This window comes from Spinacia oleracea, chromosome 3 (assembly GCF_020520425.1).
Source record: "Spinacia oleracea cultivar Varoflay chromosome 3, BTI_SOV_V1, whole genome shotgun sequence".
In the NCBI taxonomy this organism is placed as follows: Eukaryota; Viridiplantae; Streptophyta; class Magnoliopsida; order Caryophyllales; family Amaranthaceae; genus Spinacia; species Spinacia oleracea.
This window is the reverse complement of record NC_079489.1, coordinates 16,608,863-16,631,380: the sequence shown is the minus strand read 5'-3', so window position 1 is coordinate 16,631,380 and position 22,518 is coordinate 16,608,863. Positions and strand designations below refer to the sequence as shown.

Sequence of the window (22,518 nt, the reverse complement as noted above, 5' to 3'; positions counted from 1 at the left end):
ATACATTACTAGTGATTTTGAAAGAATGATATTTATTATAATAAAAATGGTTATCACTAAAAAATAAATAACTATTATGTTATAATGGGCTAATTATTATGTATTTTAAGTTAATTTTTACTCCGATTTACAATGCTTACTGTACACCACCTTTAAATAAGAATTTATGCAATAATTTTGTTAATGTAAAACATTGATATCCATACACATTTGTCATCACATATCGTGTTCTAGCTATTAAAATTATAATTGTTGTGACACAGGGCCGACTAAAGGGAGGTCCAGGCGGATCTCCAGCACCGGGCCACAAAATTTTGGGGCCCCAAAAAGAAATTATGTTGGGTAAACCCCCAAGAATAAATATTATATATTTAACAACTACTTTATTAGCCAATATGTAATCTTTATCCCAGTTGGTAAGGACTCATATGTGTGGTAGATGAGACCTGGGTTCGAATCTTCCCAAGACCCCTTTTTTATTTTATTTTATTTTTTCATGTCCATCAAACATTTACATGAAACAATATTAATATAATAATTATGTGTTTTACATTAAATAATTGCCCGTAAAAATTTATAGGGCCCAATATCTATAGTTTAGCACAGTGCCTCCAAATTGTCGGAGACGGCCCTGTTGTGACAAACACAGTTAGTATAAAATTTATAATAAAATAAGGTTATTTTAGTAAAATCCTCTAAATGTGATTTATATTCATCTGATTTTCATTAAAAACACACCGTGTTAAATATAACTGAACTTATCTAAACTTATTAGAACATATTCACTCAATCCCTATTTAATCACCGTATTAATTTTTCACGAAGTGTTATGCGATAAATAAACCTTGACTTATATACGGAGTATTATATTTTTAATAGAAAAAGTAGGTATAATGAGAGGTAATGGATAAATATTTGATTTGATTGAGATAATGAGTGAAGCCTTAACTTTTGATATTGGGAAGGGAAAAAGTACGACGATTAAATTGTGAGGGATGAAAAAAGAAACTGTGATATTATAACTTGTATCTAAACTTATTAGTATAGTCTTATTTTAGCCTCTGTTATCTTCACTTTAATTTCACTTATTTTAGGAAAAATAATTTCATATAAGATATGTTTAGGGAAAAAATGATGGGTCAAATTCAATTTTAACTACTGTAAGTTTTGAGAACTTTTGATAAGTTCAGATAAATTTTAATAAGTTCAAATAAATTTAGTTAAGTTCATATAAAATACATTCAGAACAAATAAATGAAAATCAGGTGAAAATAACACATTTTCATTTAGTCGTAAACTAAACTTGGATAGTTGGATAAAACACACTATATAAAATACCTCTTCTGTATTTTTTCAATAGTCTCAATTATTATTACTTCCGACCGTATTTTTTTAAGAGTCACAATTCCATTTTAGTAACTTTTACATCCACTCTCCAATTGTTTATTATATTTTTTTCACTTTTTTATGAGCCCACTTAAATCATAAATAAATCCATTTCGGTAACGTTTTCACCTAATTGTTTTTTTAAAAAAAAAATATTTTCTCATTGTCAATTTACCCCACTTGCATCATTATTATACTACATCCGTTTCAAAAGTTCTTTACGCTTTGGAAAATGTGTCCATAGTATGAAAACTTTGACCGTAATTTCCCACTATTTTATACATCAAAATGTTACATGTAAGATTTTGTTAGATTGGTCTCGTTATTCATTTTCAGAATATCAACTTTTTATAAATTTTCACATATGAAATTGGATATATTAGTAGTTAAATATTGAATTGGAATCCATACAAATAGTGATTGTAAAAAACTTTATGAAACAGAGGTAGTATCAATTTCTACTATGTTTCCTTAATTTTTGTGCCGGTTTAACATGTGACTGCTTAAAAAATATGGAGTGGGTAATTGTTATTAATGCACCCCGACACTTTGGTATTGTTGTTGTAGCTTTTAGTATTTTGATGCCTGGCCTAATTTGTAGCTTAGACGGTTCCAGTTTGGAATTTTAGACATGAATTTACTATAGTTAAACAAGAGGCAATGAGACTATGAGAGTGAGGTCGTGAGGACCATGTAGGCTATGTAGCCTGTAACCACTTGAAGAGTCAAAAACCTCAAAATATGCATTTTTTTTTTCTTCTTTTTCTAATTGTTATTATTTTATTTTTGGTACAAACGAGGGGCAAGTCCCCAAAAGGAAGCACCAAAAGGCAAATTAACTAGTACGGAGTAGTACGTAATTAGGAGTGGCACTCCAAGTCTTCACAAATGATATGACCCAACTTAAGAGGAGGAATTTGCATTATTTTTAATATTGAAGTTTGATTAATCATGATTAGTTAGCCAATATGCGACTCTATTGGCCCCTCTATAAAAATGAATGAACCCAACTGCTCTATTTGATCAGGCAACGGCAACGGCAACTATGCAACTTCACTTTGATGATAAGTTGATGGTACTTTATAATTGTTCTGTATTTTATAATACTCCATCTTCACCTTAATGATAAGACAACGAGTATTTTCATTTTGGAATTTTGATTATACTAATAGTCTATTACGGACTAAATACTAAAAGTTTAGATTTGAGACAATCACGTGAAACAGTTCAAATAAAAATATGTTCTGGAGTACCAAGTAACACCATTATTCAATCTATGCAACAGGAAAAGCCAATGATTTGTGCATGTTCTTTTCTCCTAGTTTCGTGAGGGATCCGCTGGGACGTCAATACTCAATACCCACAGTTTTGTCACGTGGGCACTGGACGCCAAACATCAGACATCCCACCTCTAAAAAATTGAATCGATTTATTTAGTTAATTAAAGTTTAGATAATAAAAATTCATGATTTCTCTTTCCTTTCTTTTTCGTCTCTCTTATGTTTTCAGAGTTTCAGTTTTTTGGTTGTTCATGTCAGAAATTAGACTATTCTTGTTTTTCCATTAGTTTCTCTTTTTTATGTTCCTTTTTTTGTTTTCTCGTTTTTTCGTTGGTTTGTTCCCAATTTATTTTTGGGTTGTTTCCTATTTATTTTTGGGTTGTTTCCTGTTTATTTTTGGGTTGTTCCCAATTCTCATTTATGGATGGGGATTTTATTTTTAGGGTTACAATAATTGGAAAGGTGGTATGGGACACATACGGGCTTAGAGTTTACCATAAACTCGACGATCAGAATAATTCGTGCGCAGATTGTGAAGGGCTCTCCTTGAAAAGATGCGAAAACATCGAAAATCACTACTCGCATCAAGCTAGAAGCTGGGGATTATGAGTTGCGTAGGATGCAGAATAGTAATTGTTGTGATTATAACAATTATGTATTATCTAAATATGTGGTATGCAACTCTATTTTATCATTGTAGATGTTAGTTGGTTGATTATTAATGATATTGTTTTTCCCAATCAAAATAGATAATATACATTAATATATAAAACTCAAGATTAAATCCCTTCTATGTCATTACTTTTGTTACTCTCTTTAGGCCAAAACAAAAAATCATACTACCGTTTCTCTCTCTACGAAAAATCGCTCTCCCCTCTCTCTAAAAAAACACCACAAAACCTATATCTATCCTTGCTTGCCGGCGACCTAAGTTCGCAGCTCAACTCGGGTCGCTGACGAGAATTTCTTTTCATATCCTAGGGTTTGTGATACCGTAGATCGACAGTGTCTTCTCAGTGGAGAAGTTGGAAGAGGAGCCAAGTAGAGGTTCCACCTCCTCTTAGATCGTCCCCACTGCTCGTCGGGTTTTAGTTTCCATGTTCTCTAGCTCGGGTCACCCGAGTTCCAAGCAAAGATCTTATTGTTTGTAATCGGAGGTTATTAATCGGGTTAAAGTCACAACTTTTGAGCCTCTTCCAGCCCGGCTCTATTCGGTGCCGCCGGTGTTCGTCGGTAAAGGTAATCTTTTAGGATTAGGGTTTGTGTTTGGAAGTAAAATTGTTGGTTGGGGTTGTGTGATCTTGTTGGTTTTTTGGTGAATTGTTCTTGTGGTTTATCGGCTAGTTATTCCCTCACCCCTTCTTATCGCCGCCGTCTTGTTTTGTGTTGGACCACCCCGATCTGGACGGTAAAGGTAATCACCGTCGTCTTGTAGTGCCGACCCACCCCGACCTTGACGGTAAAGGTTTTTAGCGTTTCAAGTTTTGGGTTTGATTTTGCCGATTAAGTATGTTCCCGTATGCCTCCTCTGCTTTGTCTTGTATTGACCGTTAGGTTAGTTTTTAATATATTTCCGGCGAAGGCATTATTTTGGATGGTAATGTGTTGGTTTCTTCTTGGTTTTGTTAGTTGTAGTTCGTATGGGATTGTTCATTTTGGTGTTAAATTGGGTTTTCTGGTTTTAATTGGATGTATCTTAATGGTATGTTCAGTTTGAAGATGGTTTTACCCCTTAGAGGTAGTTAAAAAAAATTGGGGATTGTTGGTGTGTGTGAGGAGTTAAATTTGGGTCAATGTTGACCCTAAAATTTTGATGATGACAAAGCAAACTCCTGACTATTGGTTAAGTTATGTTGCTATTTAGGTCCCGTGATCCTTTGATGGACAATGCTAAGTTAGGTAGATCTTGAGTTGGATAAACTAATCAAAGTAGAATATATGCAAGTCATTTGATCAATGTCAGACATTACTTTGAAGAAATAACCATTTGGCAAGTTTAGAAAGGCGAGATCCTTAGGCGAGTTCCTGAGGCGAGATCCTCATATATTATGTGGATCCTCGATGTTCCAGAGAAGGAACAAATTGTGAAGACTTTGAGTGAAGCTTCCTAAAGGTGCAAGCATGAATACTATAACACATGAGTTTATGTTTAGGATTTATGTAAGTATTTAATATTGTCTATGCGTAATTTGGAACGAAAGGAATATGAGCATTTTGGTACATTTTAACTGAAAATATAAACTGTAAATGTAAAGTAGTTTTAATTAGAAAATCTTTGAAAATAAATAAAATGATTTAAAAAAAAACATATGATTCTATTTATATTTTTCTTGTTTTCCAAGAAAAAGATTTTACTTGATCCCAAAACTACTCTCAATATTTTCTCAACTGAACCTGCAAATTAGTGGTTGGAATTAGTCTTCCTTGTTTCACTCCAACTATGCTCAAGTTACTGAGCAGTAACAGTTAGTAGGAGTTGACGAAAACATGAGTAACTAACCCTAGGAAAAACTCCTCTATAAAAGGAGAAGTGTATTCATTATTTCAAACAGAACTGATTTTTGCAAGTAAATTCCAAAAAGAGCTTAAACGTTTTAAAAGAGTCAGTTTACAAAAAGAGTGTTCCTTGAGTTCCTTATTGCGTATAAGCTTTATTACGTACTAGAGTTTTATTATCTACATTGTATTTCAGGGTTAAGAGTTGAGTGATCCTTGAGTGACTTAGAGTTAAGTCAGAGAGAGAAAGAGTGAGAAACAGCAGCACAGTAATCAACGGGGATTGCTGTGAGGAACTCGTGTTCGAGAGGAACTCGAGTTAAAGGGTGTATTTGTAATAGAGGTATTACGTTAATACAAAAGAGTTGTGAGGTTTTCCTTCTTGATTAGTGTCAAGAAGGTTCCTCAGTTTCATATCTTTATTTGTTATTGATCACTGTTTCTTTATTGTTTAAATTACGCAAGAAACTTACCCAAGTTCCTAAGAAACCTTTATCCCCCCTCTTGTCAAGTGTTCCTACTGAACTATTAGTCAGGTTTCACTCCCCGCCATTGGAGCTGATGTTGAAAGAATGAAGTGTATTTTTGTTGGATATGAGTGTGGGCTTGGGGGTTGGTGTTTTAGGTGTTTGGTTAGGGAAGGTGTGATGGTTAATGGGAAAGTTCAATGTCCCCCGGGTTTGGCTTGTCCTTTGGTCGCAGAGGGTAACTTTTGTTATCCCTCCTTTTAGGTTAGCGTTGAGAGTTGTTCTTAGTGCTTTAAAAAACCGTTATCTGGACACTGCTCCACATCTTTTGGGGGTCCATAGAATTCTAAACAAGTCTTTGTTTAGACGCTTGTGAGCAATAGTGTCTATTATCCTACCCCGTCATATTGTTTCTCTTTCGCTCCTTTCCTTGTTCCCAAGTTCAACATGTATTTACAGGAGACTCCTAGCGGTAATTGGTTTATCATCAGCGCCATCTTTCATAAAGGGAACTCAGCCACAAATTGCCTTGGTAAGAGGTCACCGCGTACGTAGATGGTGTACAGAAGGCTTTTCCAACAATCACGGGCCAAAACGAGAAGAGCACACCTCCCTTTCGTTGTCTACTTGTGGGTTTTGTTATTGTAGTATGTGTAATGGTCTATAAAGGCCTTAATTTAGTTTTTAGATTATAGTATACATTTATGTAACGACTCTTTATTTATGCAATATTAAGCCTATATCAAAAAAATAAATAAATTATACCAATAGTGGGAATTTGGATCGGAACCGGACCGGATCGGTCTGGGTAAAACCCGGAGTCCAGACAGGTGACCCGGATCGTTAATAAAATACACTTCGTAGTAGAATATTTTGTAGTTGTACTTAATTATGAATATTTACACTTGATTAGTTGATTGTTCGGTAGAATAAAAGTACGGATGATTATATTCAACTAAAATGAGATCTTATATAACGTATAAGTAGGGGTGCAAATATAGTTGGTTCCTCTGTATGGCTCACTTCTGCAAAATATTGCATCAAAGATACTTACAAAATGCTGAGAGGTTTTAGGGACAAGATTAGATGGAATCTTTTTGTTTGGAACAGGTTCTCTGTGCCCAAACACAGAATCGCCAAACACAGAATCATATGATGGCTGGCTTTACAGGACGGATTGAAAACCAAAGCAAGGTTGTTCCCATTAGGCATTGGTGGTGACAATATGTGTGGCTTATGTGGGTCCCATCCAGACACTGGAGCTCACTTATTCTTTGAGTGCAAATATAGCAAGGACTGCTGTAATGCTATGTTGCATTGGTTAGGTTTCAGAACCTGCAGATCATCTCTCATATCTCTCTTTCAGTGGGTTAGAAGATATTGCTCTTCTGGTTTCAAAAGAAAGGTCACCTATGTTGTGATCACTGGGGTTGTCTACTTCATCTGGAAAGCTAGAAACTCTTCTATATGGGAAGGGTCTGTTCCTACAGTCAAACACACTGTACAACACATTCAGTTTTGTGTAAAAAATAGAGCCAGTAAACTCATAGGAAAGAAAATTAGCACTAGTGAAGCTAACTGGTTTGCTAATTTGTAAGTAGCTTTTTTGGGTCTGTTTAGGGCTTTGTGTGAGCCTTGCTGGTGTTTCAGTACTTGGTACTGATAAGGTTGTAAATTGTTGTGGTTGATATATATAAATCTTCTCTTACTTGTCAAAAAAAAAAGTAGGGGTGCAAATGAGCCGAGCCGGTCAAGAAACTACTCGGGCTCGGGCTCGGGCTCGTTTAAAGCTCGTTCATGTTTGTTCATTTATTAAACGATCAGAGCTTGAACAACTTTTGAAGCTCTGTTAATAAACGAGCTTGAACATGAACATATGTATGCTTGTTCATTTAAGTTCATGAACAACTCGTTCATTTATGTTCATGAACAAGTTCGTCTAGTTATGTTATGTATCATATTTTACCATATTTACATTTTCAAATATAAATAAAAATCATGTTTTTGACTTTTGAAATCTATAATAGAATAAAAATATTTTGAAATGAAATTTTAATTGCTAAATTAGTGCTCTTTGACTATTTCTAAATTATTAGTTTGTTTAACAAAAAAAGTAATGTACTTTAATCTTTATTATTAGATATGATTATAATTTGTTAGATTTTCAAGTGGTTATACTCTAAAGCTCGTTTAAGAAAGCTCGTTCATGAAAAAAGCTCGTTTATAAACTCGGCTCGATTAATAAATGAGTTGTTCATGAAAAATTCGCGAACACAAAATCTTTTAAACAAACCGAGCTTGAACTGATTTTTGAGCTCGGTTAAAAGCTCGAGCTCGGGTTCGTTCTCGCAAAAGTTAAATGAACATGAACATGAACAGGGTAAAGCTCGGCTCGTTTGCACCCCTACGTATAAGCATAATAACCAAAAATGGTACTGTAGGAAAAACACCTACACTACATGACGAAGGAAGAAAAAATTTACAGGAGATGAACATATTCTACGTACGAAGGAAGAAAAAAACTCATGAACACAGAATATGCAGGAGTAAATACTACGTATTGAAAATCTAAAAAATGTCAAAAAAAAGTTAAAAAAACAGGTCAAAATAAGTCATGAATCGGACCGGACCTGAAAAATCCGATCCAAAATGGACAGGATTGGAATTTTTCGGTATGAACCTCGTTCCATTAAAAAAAAAATCAATTTTCGGGTTTAATTAGTTCCAATTTGATCCGGTCCGGTCCGATTTTAGACAGTAGGGGCAATATATATAGGCTTTTATAAATTTGGTCAAAACAGTCGGAAATAATATAATATGATGGATACGTTTTCAAAAAAAATAAAAAAATATGATGGATGTATTTGATGGACTTTAATTCATTTAAAATATGAGTAATCCATGCATAATTGCCCACCAACCAAAATCTGGTTGTTGGGTGATTTGCACTAAGCTCCGAAAAGGTTAAATTGTCTGAATCTAGCTACTGTGAAATGAGAGCCCACCACAGCTTGGTATACGCTGAGATTTGGACAGCAAACCTGCCACCTTCTAGGCAAGGACTATAACTATGTGTTTCAACAATTTTACGGAGTACGAGTACTACATTAATCAACTTGCTCCGTACGGATCTGAGAAGGAGAGGCGGGTACCACAATTTTTTTTTTTTTTTTTTTTTGGACATAGGCTTAATTTGTAATAAATAAAGAATTTACAAAACTAAAACACTAAGGTCTTTAGAGACCATTACAAAGATTATAAAAACACAATACATAGATTCTTCTGTTGCCGGCCCTTGAGTGTTGAAAATTCCTTGTTTACAGCGCCAATGAGGCGTAATCGTGCCAAGGCCATTTATGGCTGTGATTTCCTTATAAAACGTGGAGGTGAAGTTGGACCGAGTCTCCTTTAGTAACCTGTGGAACTTGGATGACAAATGAAGAAGCGAAAGAGTTAAAATGTCAAAGGGTTCTTGAAAAGACCTTGTGAAGTGCACACAAGCGTCTTGAGTCAATAAACATGACTCGGGTAGCATACTATGAACAGCGCTCACATAAAAGATTTTGAAAGCGTCGAGAACAAATCTCAACGCTAACCTAAAACGAGGATTAACAACTAATCCCCACAACCACATAAATAAACCCCGAGAACACCCAACCTTTCTAATACACACTACTCCTTCCCTCGTCGAACAACCTGACAAACCTTCAAGCTCCCACCCAATAGAGAAACAGTCTTCCAAAACATACCTATTGAGAAGTCCCAACTTCCATGTTAACTCAAACCTCCAAAGAAGACATACCCACACAGTATATCTAACCAAAACACACACAAGGGGAAACCACAATTCATTACCACACTCAACATACTCAAAAGAAAACATTCCAACAATTTTAAAAAGAACCCATATTACTACAAACCAACACAACTTGTGAAGGCAGAACAAGAAAACTCCTAACAACAAAACAAGGAGACTTAACAAATTAAACATTCTACCAACACACCAAAGTCACAAAAGTTGCACTAACGAAGGGAGAGAACAAAGTCACCAAACCAAAAACTCAGTTACTAACCGAGAAGGTGGAACATCCACCGGTATTAGTCCAAAATTAATACCAAATTAGAAACCCTAACCTAATCTTTACCTTTGCCGTTAAGATCGGCGTAACCGACACTACAAAACGGCGGCGACAAGGAAAGCTTTGGTATTAACGAACTCTAAAATCCCAGAAAATAAGAGGAAACAACCCAAACAAAGGAAATCCTACCCTAAACAAGAATCTCTTACCCCGAACTTTATCTTTACCGGTGAGATTATCAACGGCGGCGTTCGGGTTGCTTTATAGGAGGACCCAAAGTTGATTACCTCAAAGAACTTGTCCCTACTTCAAGCAAGGCTGAGGTGAGACACAAGAACTCGCTAATCGGGGAACCACCTACTAGATCGGCGCGGCTCCAAAAATTACAAGATCCGGCAAGAAGCACACACAAAGAGGAGGTAGAAGCTTCCTTTCGAACAAGCTTGGCTCCGTCTTCTTCTTCACCACCGGAAACACAAAGACACGAAGCTAATAAGAATGGTAGCAGGCTCGCCGGCGACCTTTTGAAACTCCGGCCACCAACGAGCCTGCTGAAGGAGGCGGCGGCTCTAGGGTTTTGTGGGTTTTTAGGTTTTCTTGGGTAGAGAGAGAAAAGGAGATTTTTATTTTTTATATTCGTTTTGCAATTGGCAGGTAACCATTATGGGTTTATAATCACATAATAGGGGTACAATATACCATTGTCCTTTTTTATATCATTTTCTTTTTTATACAGAGTACTCCTTGTGTCCCGGAATACTCGCATTGTTTTATTTTTTACACTGTTTACATAATTTACTTTAACCCTATTTTATTTCTAGTATATGAAAACAAATGTTAGCATATAATATATTGTTGGCTTCATCTTAATATATATTTAACAAATATTAGTATTTTATAAGGTTTTATAATATGTAGTTCAAGATATTAGTGATCAAAGTTGAAAATTAACAAGTGTGTCCAGTCAAAATAGTGCGAGTATTTCGAGACGGAGGGAGTACCATTGTTTTCATTTTTACTACTCCTACCATTGAACTTTCAATGTATTTACATAATTGTCATGTTACGTTTTTACTTATCTATAACAATTATGGATATTTAGTTCCTCTTCACATGTTAACCCGACCCAACTACAAAGACCAAACTTTCTTAGAGGGTGGGTGTGGGTGTGTGGGGGGGGAGTTGGTGATGGTGGTGTTAAGGGAATCCTTAACCCAAAATACTTATTGATAGGAACTTGAAGTCATGTGACATCTCAAACACAAAACTACATTTGGTAAATTTAGCAAGCTATCACTTTTCAACCTTATTTTGAACAGTTGGGTTTTTACTTTAAAAGTTTTTTTTATTTTTTTATTTTTCATCAGCTAAATTTGCAAATAAACAAAGTTCTCCAAATACAACCTAAACAAACTAACCCACCAAAGCGGAGTGAGAATGGGGAGCCGATATAGAAAACTATTGGGGTGTATGGGTGGCCAAAAGCGGATGAGAAGTTCAAGACTTGGGAACTCATGACAATACTGGAAGCAAGAAGTCCTCTACCGACAGTCATGTTCAGTTATTTTATTGAGATCCTTAGTATGACCGAGAAAGAGAGAGTGGCAGTAAGACAAGAGCGCATTCTTGATGCATTAAGAGGAGCACTAGACTCATGCTCACTTCGTGACCTGGGCTTCAAGGGTACTGTATTCACATGGGAGCATGGAAATTCGATGGAGACATTGGTTCGCAAGAGACTAAATAGATACCTTGCTGATGATGAGTGGGTATCATTGTTCCCTTGTTTTGAAGTGTTACATTTTCCCATCTATCATTCAGACCATGCGCCGATAATGTTGAAGTGTGGGAAGGAGAATGATGAAAAAATAGGTGAGAAATATTCCGGTTTTAAGTATTGTGGCTCTAGTATGAGGAGTGTGGGCGGGTTGTGTCTAATGCTTGGCGTGAGAACGGGTGGTGATAGAATAATATCACGAATTGCGAGGGTGGAGGGTAATTTAACATCCTGGGCGGCTGATACTTTTGGGGGATAGCTATAAATAAAAAGATTAGTGGCCGAAGCAAGGTACGTCAAAAACTCTACAGGGGCAGAGGCATGACGCTCTTCTACTAGCAGAATACAGAGAGATCTCGGAAGAGCTAGATGAGTTACATCGAATCGAAGAGTCATATTGGCACGCTCAAGTTAGGGCAAATGAATTGAGAGATGGGGGTAAAATACTAAATATTTGCATCACAAGGCAAGCCAACGTAGGAGGAAATATGATAAAGGGCCTCAATGATGAGTTTGGTGAGTAGAAAACTAGTCCAGAAGAGTTATATGGGACTATTTCAAAATATTTAGAGGATTTATTTGCCACGAGCAACCTTGTGGGTTTTGATAATGCTATGGAGGGAATTGAGAATTTGGTCACTGATGAGATGCATAAGGAGTTGGACGTGGAACCCAATGGTGATGAGATAAGAGATTCATTATTTCATATGCATCCTAACAAAGCTCCGCGATCCGACAGAATGCACATATTTTGTTTTCCAGAAATTCTAGGGTATTCTTGGGCCGGATGTTATTCAGCTTGTTAAGTCTTAGAGGAAAGGGGAGTCGACTTTAGAGGAGGCAAACCGTACATGCATTGCTCTTATACCAAAGTTTAATGATCCGAAAAATATGATTGAATTCCGGCCTATTAATTTGTGTAACGTTTTGTACAAAATCATATCCAAAACGTTAGCAAATTTAATAAAATGAAGTCGTTATTTGGCTCGATTATATCGATTAATCAAAGCGCTTTTGTGCCGAAGAGACTTATCATAGACAATGCGTTGGTGGCGTTTGAAAATTTTCATGCTATGAAAAGAAGGGGGTGGGGGAGGTAAGGATGCTACGGTAGCTCTAAAAATCGACATGAGTAAAGCGTATCATAGGGTGGAGTGAGATTTTTCGAAAAGAGTGATGTATAAATTGGGTTTGCGACATTCATGGGTCAAGAGAATTATGAGGTGTTTATCGAGCATATCTTTCTCTTTCAAGTATAATGGCGGAATTTAAGGGGCACTAACTCCGACACGTGGTCTTCGCCAAGGAGATCCTATATATCCGTATCTTTTTCTTCTTTGTGCCGATGCTTTTTCCATTCTAATAAGCAAAGCTTCAAAGGAAAATCTGATTCATGGTGCGCGAGTGTGTGTTGGGGCGCTTAGGGTGTCCCACCTTTTTCGCATATGGTAGTATACATTTCGCTAGAGCAAACTTGCAGGAATGCTCTAAAATTGTTGATATAATCAGTACTTATGAGAGAGTTTCCGGCTAGAAGGTCAATCTAAGCATGACATACGTTGCTTTTAGCAAAAGTGTGAAGACGGATAGAAGAAGGGAGATTATTGATACGCTTGGGGTGCGAGAGGTTGATAGACATAAGAAATATTTAAGGTTTCCCACAATTATTGGGAGGTCGAAGAAGTCAATCTTTACATGCTTAAAAGATCGTATATGGAAGAAATTGCAAGGATGGAAGGAGAAATTATTATCTCGACTCGGGCAGGAGATTCTAATCAAAACTGCTGCACAAGCTATTCCAACATACATGATGAGTGTATTTAAATCTCGAATAGTCTCATTGATGAAATACACGCGATCATAGCTCGTTCTTAGTGGGGGACAACGAACCGGAGAAAAAAACTTCACCTTTACTATATTATAATGAAGAAAAGTATTACTCCCTCCACCCCTAAAAGATTGCCCCATTTGACTTTTCACGGTCTCAAAGACACGACTTAAAACATAAATATCAATAATTCTACACGCGTAAAAATTATAATAAGTTGATATCCCGAAAATATATTGAAACGAATCTAACATGACCCATTATTTTTTATAGGCTAATGAGGAATAATGATCAAAATTTTCAAAATTTTACCCAAAATATTACAATAGGATTATCTTTTAAGGACGAAGATAGTACTTACCAGCAATATAAAATTATTTAGAATTGTTCACGAACATAAACGTTTGAGATTCACTCACCCGGGCACACGGCCACATGCATGTTCATGAAAGTAGTTCCGGTGGATTCTATTGAATGAGTTAAATTCCTATTTCCTAGGAATGCAAATAATATGAGGCCGGGGAAATTTATGAGGGTCACTCTCTAATTTCCCAAAGCCAACCAAAATATAGTTTTCTTTACATGCATTATTGACTTTTGTTACATGAATATAGCTGGGTTTTTTTTGTTTTGACATAGGCATATATAGCCGATGTTGGTATCACTATCCATCTCATGGTCTCATGATACATCTAAAACAAATTTGTTATAGTATGTATCAAAAAGCTCCAAAATTTAAGTGATGATAGAAATAATGGACAAATAATTGAAGTGGAAAAGTATCTAAGATAGTTAATATTTTCCTTTAAAAAAAAAATTAATATGAAGGCATGAGAGACAAAATAAAAAAAAATAAAAAAAGTAAAATAAACAGATGAAGATGCATATTACTTGCATACTATGATATCTTAGAAATGATAATGATATGTGAAAAATAATGGTCCCATATGCATGCATTTTTCAGTAGAACTAATAATGTCAAGCCCTTTTCTGGTGAAGTGGTGGACATGCAATCACATAGTCACAATGAACACCTATTTATCGTGTCAGTGTTTGTTTGATTGACAAAAAAAAGAAACGAAAATAAAAAATTCTTATTGCAATATAAACTCCGTATTAGTACTTGTTTGATTGGAAAAAAATTCCCCGCTAGAATTAGAAATCCTTAGGAAATAAAAGGAGGCGAGGAGGTGTTGTTTGAGACTTTGAGTAACAAAAGCATGATAAGTTAAGATCCTTACAAAATGAAATGATTTACTTACCTCCTTCCTCTAGGCCCTAGATAAGTAAATAATTCTACGAGAAGCTTAATGTTGCTCCAAGTAAAATAATAACAGAAAAAAATGGTAAAAATAAAATGATGGTTTAATGAACAAGCATGTATTATAAAGAAGGAAGACATATGACTCTCTTTAACAATTAGAGAGAGTTATATGCTACTTTGAAGACTGCAATTCCATTAAAATTTGGAGTAATTGTTAATTGTTAAAATTTGGAGTAATTGCTAATTGATATCACGTCGTCAAATTTGAGACTGCAATTCCATTAAAATGACATAAAAATTCATCCAAAAAGAAAATTAAGACATGAAATAAAGATTTATAGTATAATTTCATTGTACAATATGTCAATATACGATTCTAATAAAACATTCTAAGCATCGATATACAGAACTACCAGTTTAAAAAGAAACATAAAATGGCAAAGGAAGGACTACACTGTAGCATATCAAGCACTCATAAGAAGAGGCCTAGATCGGAGAAGATGAAAGGTTGTTGGAGCGTGATTGGTTTCCCAAATCAGAGGTCGTCGACGATGATGAAAAGGTGGAAGGTCGCCGATGACGGTCGTCGGGTTGAAGGTCGCCGATGATGGCTGTAATCCCCCGTAAATTTATAAATTTTATTAATATATTTAAACGTATATTATATATATTTAAATAGAATTTATGAACTTTAAGTAATAAATATATAATTAACGTATATTTATTTTATTTTAACTACGTTCTAAATATTTAACGATTTTTGAACCTTATTATATATTTAATGTATATTTAAATTTTATTTAAATATATTCTAAATGTTTTAACGGTTTGTGCAATCAAGAATAATTTTAGAATTTTATGTTGAAAAGAATTTGAATTAGGAAAACTCGTTGAATTCGGAAAAACAATCCTATTCGGTTTTAGATTCAATTCTAAAACTAATATCCTAAGTCTAGCCCAATTGGAAAAAAGCCCAATAGTATAAACCCATAACCCCATTACTCTAATTCACGTAAAACAAAAACACCAAAACTCCTCTCTTCCTATTTCACGTGAATCGGTTAAACCCTCCTCTCTCAAAACTCTCTTCTCTCCTTCTGCCGTCATTGCTCCCCTCCACGCCTACTGCACCACCGCAGTGACCACCGCCATCGAGCCATTACCTTCGCCGTCCGGTAACTCCCTCTTCTCTCTCTTTCGTTTTTCTTTCTCTCCCTCGTTATTCTCTGTTTTCTTTCCCCCTCACTTATGCTCTGTTTTTGCGCACAACTAGGCCAGCCACAACCAACCACCTTCGTCGTTCACTCTGCCGTGTCGCCACCTGCAGCGTCGCTGCTTCGCCGGCCAACCATCCATCCCCCTTTCTCTTTCGTGGCCTGCAACCACCCGCGACCACCAGCACTGCTGCAGCCGTCGCCCAACCCGCAACCACCAGCACTACTGCCGCCGTCGCCCAACCCGCGACCACCAGCACTGCGGCCGCCGTCCCTCCGCCGGCCAGCAACTCCTTTTTGGTTATTTCTTAAACCCTAAGTAACTAATTATTTTAATTATGTTTATTAATTTAATTTATGCTTCTTGAATTAAAATTATAATCGTTATGGTTTAATCAAAAATAATTTCAGATTATATGTTGTTGAAATTAATTTAATTATTTTTTAGATTCGTTAATTACGTTTAAGTTAGGGTTTTAATGAAGTTTTATTAATTCAATTCATGCTCCTTGAGTATAAATTATAAGTTATTATGATTAAATTATATTTTAAGATTATATACTATGTTTAAATAATAAATTTAATTTTCAGATTATGTAATTGAATTGAAATAAGGAATTTAATTATTAAAGCATGGATTTTTAAGGTTTTAATATTCTAAAATCATAATAGAATTATTATACATTATTAAAGCTATTATTTTTATGATTTTAAGAACGTTGATTATGTTTTGGGGACGTTTGAAATTATTTTATATTGCTGGAAATTTTAAAAAGGATGTTTTATTGGAGTTTAGAACGATTTGGGATCATTAGTTTAATAGTTATTATGCTTGGGGGTTACTTAGTTAAGTTTCGATATTGGGGATGGTTCAAAATATGTTTAGGATGTATTTAGAGTACTTTAATATTGCTGTAAATTGTTGGATATTGATTGGGGAATTTTATTGGTTGTTTTTAGGCGGAGAATTCTTTGTAGGCGACTTTTGAATTCGTTAAAGTGGCCTATCAGTTTGTTTACACAAGGTACGTACATACCTGTGTGCTTGGAATGTGTGTGATTTGTTGAAACTATGTTGAAATTGTTGATGAACTTGGTTATGTTGAAATTGTTGATGAATTTGGTTATGTTGAAAGTGCATGTTTAATATTGTTGGATGGACATGTTAAGCATATATATTTCGTTATGAGAATTATAGCATGTTAGTATGGATGATTGATACAGACATGTTGGTTGAGAACACTAGATTATTTTATATACATTGATTCAGATCGATTGATTGTTGTTCCCTTTTAGTTTTTCACTACTTTATGAGGGCCGTGGACCTTGTTTAGTAAGTTGAAACCTTATACCCATATAGAGGGATTGATCAGTATTAAAGGTGAGATTAATTGGAATAAGTATTGATTGTCACCTTTGTGATCACTTACTTAATTCCAAGATAAAAACAGTTGAGAATAATTGTTGATTGTATGACTTATGTGGTTGTTGAGTCATAACAGAGTTTAATTTGTAAATCATGCATGTAAAGTGAAACTGAGTAGCAATAGCTTTAGACTGTGCACGTCTAAAGTGACGGACAATCAGGAGTTGGGGTCATGGGTCGCCTATGGCTTTTTCTGGGACCGGATTGATCACCGGTTCTATTTTATTCAAAAGTCCCTCGATATCGCAGGTCATTGGGGTTTACGGAGTCGCGCCCGTACCTCGTCTTCCTTAGTGAAGAAGAAGAAGTTTCTAGTAGCAACTCGGTCCATTGACTATTTCAATTAAAATAATGTTATTGTTATAAAAGTCTAGTCCAATCTAGCCTAGTCTAGTCAAGTGTGGTCTTCAAATTAATATGTGTTGTTTGCCCTTACTTATGTTTCATTAGCATCATGTTAGGATTGTTCGTTTAATAGAATCATATATGTTAGGATTATTATTGTTTTAGTATGTAGTACTCAGCTTTGCTGATTACGTGCTTTGTTTGTGTGTGTTGATCATGGCTATGCCTTATTGATCTTGTGATGACCCATCTTTGGTGAGCAGTCTCTAAGGATCAATAAGCGCTGTCCATCTACAGGTTTGAAGATGATGCATCATGGGGATCGGGATTAGAGAGCTTGTATTGATTTTGTCTTGCTATGTTATTTGGGTTTTGTTAATTGGGACTTTAAACTTGTCATACTATTTATATTTCCTTATTTTTGTTGGTTGATTTTTGGGATTAAACCTGTAATCGATTATTTATAAACCTAAAGTTAGTTTTATGTTTTCCGCTGCAAAATTCTGAATAAGCCGTTACGTTTTCACACGGGCGATAATGCCTTGATAATTCTCTACGTTTTATATTAAAAGATTATTTTAGAAAAGAGAGAATTGTCGGGGTGTTACAATGGCTTCTGGACTGAAACTCTCCGGTGATGGTCATGGTCGAAGAAGGTGGGCGGTTGCAGCTTCCTCTCGCTCCTCTCTCTTTGTGAGTTAGAGTTAGTAACCTGGGTGGAATGAAATGTGAATCTTATGGTAAAAGGTGGGTATGAAGTTTTAGTGGTATGGGGCGGGGATAGAACCTCCTTGGCAAGGATCTGCATTTCAAAAGGCCCTTCCAAACAACAAAGTTGATGGAATAATCTAACTCCATTCCAATCCATTCTAAAATGTCCAACCAAACGACCCCCCCCATCACTTTTCGTTTTCATCAGTTTTCTTAAGTTCTACTCACTTACCGTTTTAATCAATTTTCTTAGGTTCTACTCACTTTTACTTTATTTCATTTTTATATATCAACTTTTTATTCATATCATACGTAGTATCACATTTCATTGAACGATTTCCTAGCTATTAGCGGTTCATATATTAGAACCGCTAACACCAGTAGCGGTTTATACTAAAGAACCGCTACCACTGTTAGCGGTTCATATTATTATGTCTTTCCACAAGTTATTCACGCAATTCACGATATAATAATATGAACCGCTAACAGTGGTAGCGGTTTAACATAAAGAACCGCTACCACTGTTAGTGGTTCTTTAGAATAAACCGCTACCACTGTTAGTGGTTCTTTAGAATAAACCGCTACCACCGTTAGCGGTTTTATGTTAAATTTGAAAATAAAAATAAAAATATATACGAAGCTCTTACCCGATACTACGTGTACGGTACCATGGGAATTACTTTTTAAACCAGTACAATTTGGAAATTAGTTTTCGATTTAGCTATTTCTAGGGAAATCGCTCCTTTTCATTCCACTTTGTGGGATCCAATAGTATTTAATAATTCTCTTACCGTCTACATCTATCATCATCAAAGGTAGGTTGTATGGTGTCTCAGTTGAGTTCTCATTGATTTCCGATTCTAAAATAACTGAGCACTCCCTCCGTCCCGGAATACTTGACCTGTTTCTAAAAATGGAAATATTCTAACAATATTATATTATTTCTCACTCCACCCCTATTAACCCACCTACCCCTACTCCATACAAAAAATAATTAAAAATTCAACCCCTACTCTTCCCCAACCCCACCCCTTTACACATTTTCCACTAACTACATTAAAATAATACCCCACTATCAACTACTACCTATTAAATTAAATAAGTCAATTCAAGTCCCTTAAACTCTGTGCCGGTCAAACCGGGACGGAGGGAGTAGAACTCAAAAAAAGGAGATAGTACCATATTTAAAATAATTGCTATTCATAGGATTTCGAAAATAGCTGTTGAATGTTGATCAACATAATTGAATGACTATAATTTTTTCCAAATACTCATAAAGTGTAGGATTTTTGAAATAACTAGTCGAGAGCACGTGCCACGCACGTGTTGGCTTGACGTACATTTATAATTTTACTACTCGATCGTATTAATTAATTAAGTTATTTTCTACTATGTATAGCACAAAAGATAATGTTTACATCAAACAAAAGCTTATCATTCTTATTTGCAAGTTAAGAAATATACCTACCGGGTTACTCTATAAAAAATCGCATAACGTTATTTAATTACATTTACAAAAAAAATAATATATTATAAATCTACACTCTCCGTTTCTTTTTAAATGCATCACTTGGAATTTCACACTATTTATTTACGAAGTATTATCTTTAATTTGGATATTTTACTAATATATACAGAGTAAAAAATCAAATGTTATTATGTAAAATGTTGTTTGATCAGTCACAACTTTTTATAATTTTTACAAACATTACAATATGTCTTTCTTTGAGTATGCTTTAATAAATCAAAAAGTCTTGTGCGCACAAGGTGCACAGTAAATTTATTGTACACCAAGATAACTTTTATGCAGTTTTTTTTAACTTTAACCTAGTTTTTGTAACTTTTATATTATAAAAAAATGTTGATAGATAAACATTTGAAAAGATTAAATGATTAATTTTATTCATTAATAGTGATTTTGAAGAAATAATTTTTATTTAAATAGATAACTTTTACATATACAAAGGTAACTTTTAAGCATTTTGAATCAACTTTTACTCCTGTGTACAATATTTATTGTACACCACTTGTAAATAAGAATTTGTGTTAATAAATTTATCATGTAATGATTAATAACTCATAAAAGCAATGACTAATTAGTGACGTGAGACTATTAAGAAATGATTCAGATCACCTTTCTAATTATATTGACTTAATATAATTTTGAACGTATAAGAAACAACAAAATGAGTTGTGGCATAGTGGTTATCATATGTGACTAACAAATGAGAGGTCACAAGTTTAAAACCTATAAAGATATAACTAAATGAGATGACATTCTTTGCCTTGAAGTTTCAATAATAGTATAGATTAAAACTTCAAGAGTACATAATTATTTAATGAGGTAAGATAAATTAATTAAATTTAGTAGTCATATATTTTTTAAAGTCTTCTTATATTGGGGAAAAAAAATATACGTATATATATACATAAACTCAACAAAAGGGTCTGTATTTTCTTTCAATGAAATAGTCAAAACACATAGACATCAATGTCAAAAAATGTCTAGGTTTTTGCAAACAAGTGTTAAACGTTTATAAAACGGAAAAAAAAAAAAAAAAAAAAAAAAAAAAGAGCTTACTAATTAATAAGCATGACAATACAGTAATAACAAACAAAGTAAGGGGCATAATGGGCAACAAAAAAAGACGCAAAACCTAAGGGATCTTGCGGCTTGTTTTAGTAAAAGAAGATTTGCAACCTGAATGATTTTTTTGACGAATGCAACCTGAATGATCTTCATAAATTATTATTTGCAAGTAGTGTATAATATCGGAGTAAAAGTTGACTCAAAATGCTAAAAAATTAAGCGTATATATGTAAAAGTTATCTATTTTTTTTGTGATAAGTTTTGCTTTTAATAAAAATTATTTCTTCAATGTGTACAATTAGTCATTTAACCCTTTAAAATGTTTATCTACCGACTCTTTCTTTTTAATATAAAACTTAAAAAAACTAGATAAAAGTTTTAAAAAAAATTGATAAAAATTATCTTGATGTACAATAAATTTATTATACAACTTGTATTTGCGTAAACTTTTAAATGATCTTCGTATTAGGGATATTTTGAAAACGATCCGAATAAATATACTGGCAACACATAGCAATTTGTTCCAATAGTTAAGCGTATCAAAAAATATTTAAAAAAGCTAGCAACTATTTTTTCCAATAGCAAAGGCAAAGCATGTCCAATTGTTCATCCACTAAGAGCACCAGCAACCATGACTGTGGTTTACTGTCAACTGCTATTTGCCCTCTCAAAAATTGTACAATGTTAACTTTGCTCCATGTCAATTTAGTCTCATACTTGACAGGGGTCAGATATATGACCCCTTGGGCAACCAAATTGCAAGATGATTTGCATGTTTTTCTATAATTTTTGTGGTTCGCTATAGATAAACCAACAACAATGAATTTAATTATTTTGCCCAAACTTTTTTATTTGATTAATTGTGCACTTATACGTAGTACATAAATAGGTTAATTATCATTAATGTTTTTGTAATATTAATTAGTAAAAAAAATATTTTTTTAATATTTTCTTAACTTAATTCAAGAAAGAAATTATAGTTACTAAAATTAGTAACTTTGTAGGAGAAATAATATGAGGTGAGATTAAGTGAAAAGTCGGTGAGAGAGACTTGTGACCTTGGGTCAATATTGTAGAAAAAAAGAAGAGGTCAAAGTAGGAGGTAAGTCAAGTTAGTGGAAAATGAGGAGTAAGAAGGAGAGAGATGAGAGAGAAATTATTTTACACTTGACCAAGAGTCAAGAATACACATGGTCTAAAGTCTAAGTTGCAGAAGCTATAAACAGAATAAAACCAGGCTTTAGGGCTTGAGGTGAAGTGGTGTTACAGCTCATAACTATAAAGACCATAATTACGTTATTATCTTTCAAAAGGTCTTGCGCGTACAAGGTGTATAATAAATTTATTATACACCAAGATAACTTTTATGCTGTTTTTTGTAACTTTAACTTATTTTTCTGTAACTTCTATATTATAAAATTAAAAAGTTGATATATAAACATTTTAAAGGGTTAAATGATTAATTTATACATTATTAGTGATTTTGAAGAAATAATTTTTATTCAAATGAAAAAATTTATCATTACAAAATAGATAACTTTTACATATATAAATGTAACTTTTAAGCATTTTGAGTCAACTTTTACTCCGGTGTACAATATTTATTGTACACCCATTATAAATAAGAATTTGTGATTTTCTTTAACTTCCTCTAT

The 22,518-nt window shown here is 34.3% G+C and overlaps 1 long non-coding RNA gene across 1 annotated transcript; it reads right to left on the bottom strand.

Annotated features, from left to right (window-relative positions):
- Positions 1 to 8,713: 8,713 nt before the first annotated feature.
- On the bottom strand, positions 8,714 to 10,501 carry LOC130470681 (uncharacterized). Its single transcript, XR_008931409.1, has 2 exons — positions 9,918 to 10,501; positions 8,714 to 9,053 (listed from the first exon to the last, which is right to left on the bottom strand). It is a non-coding gene; the product is annotated as an uncharacterized lncRNA (long non-coding RNA).
- Between the last annotated feature and the right edge of the window lie 12,017 nt (positions 10,502 to 22,518).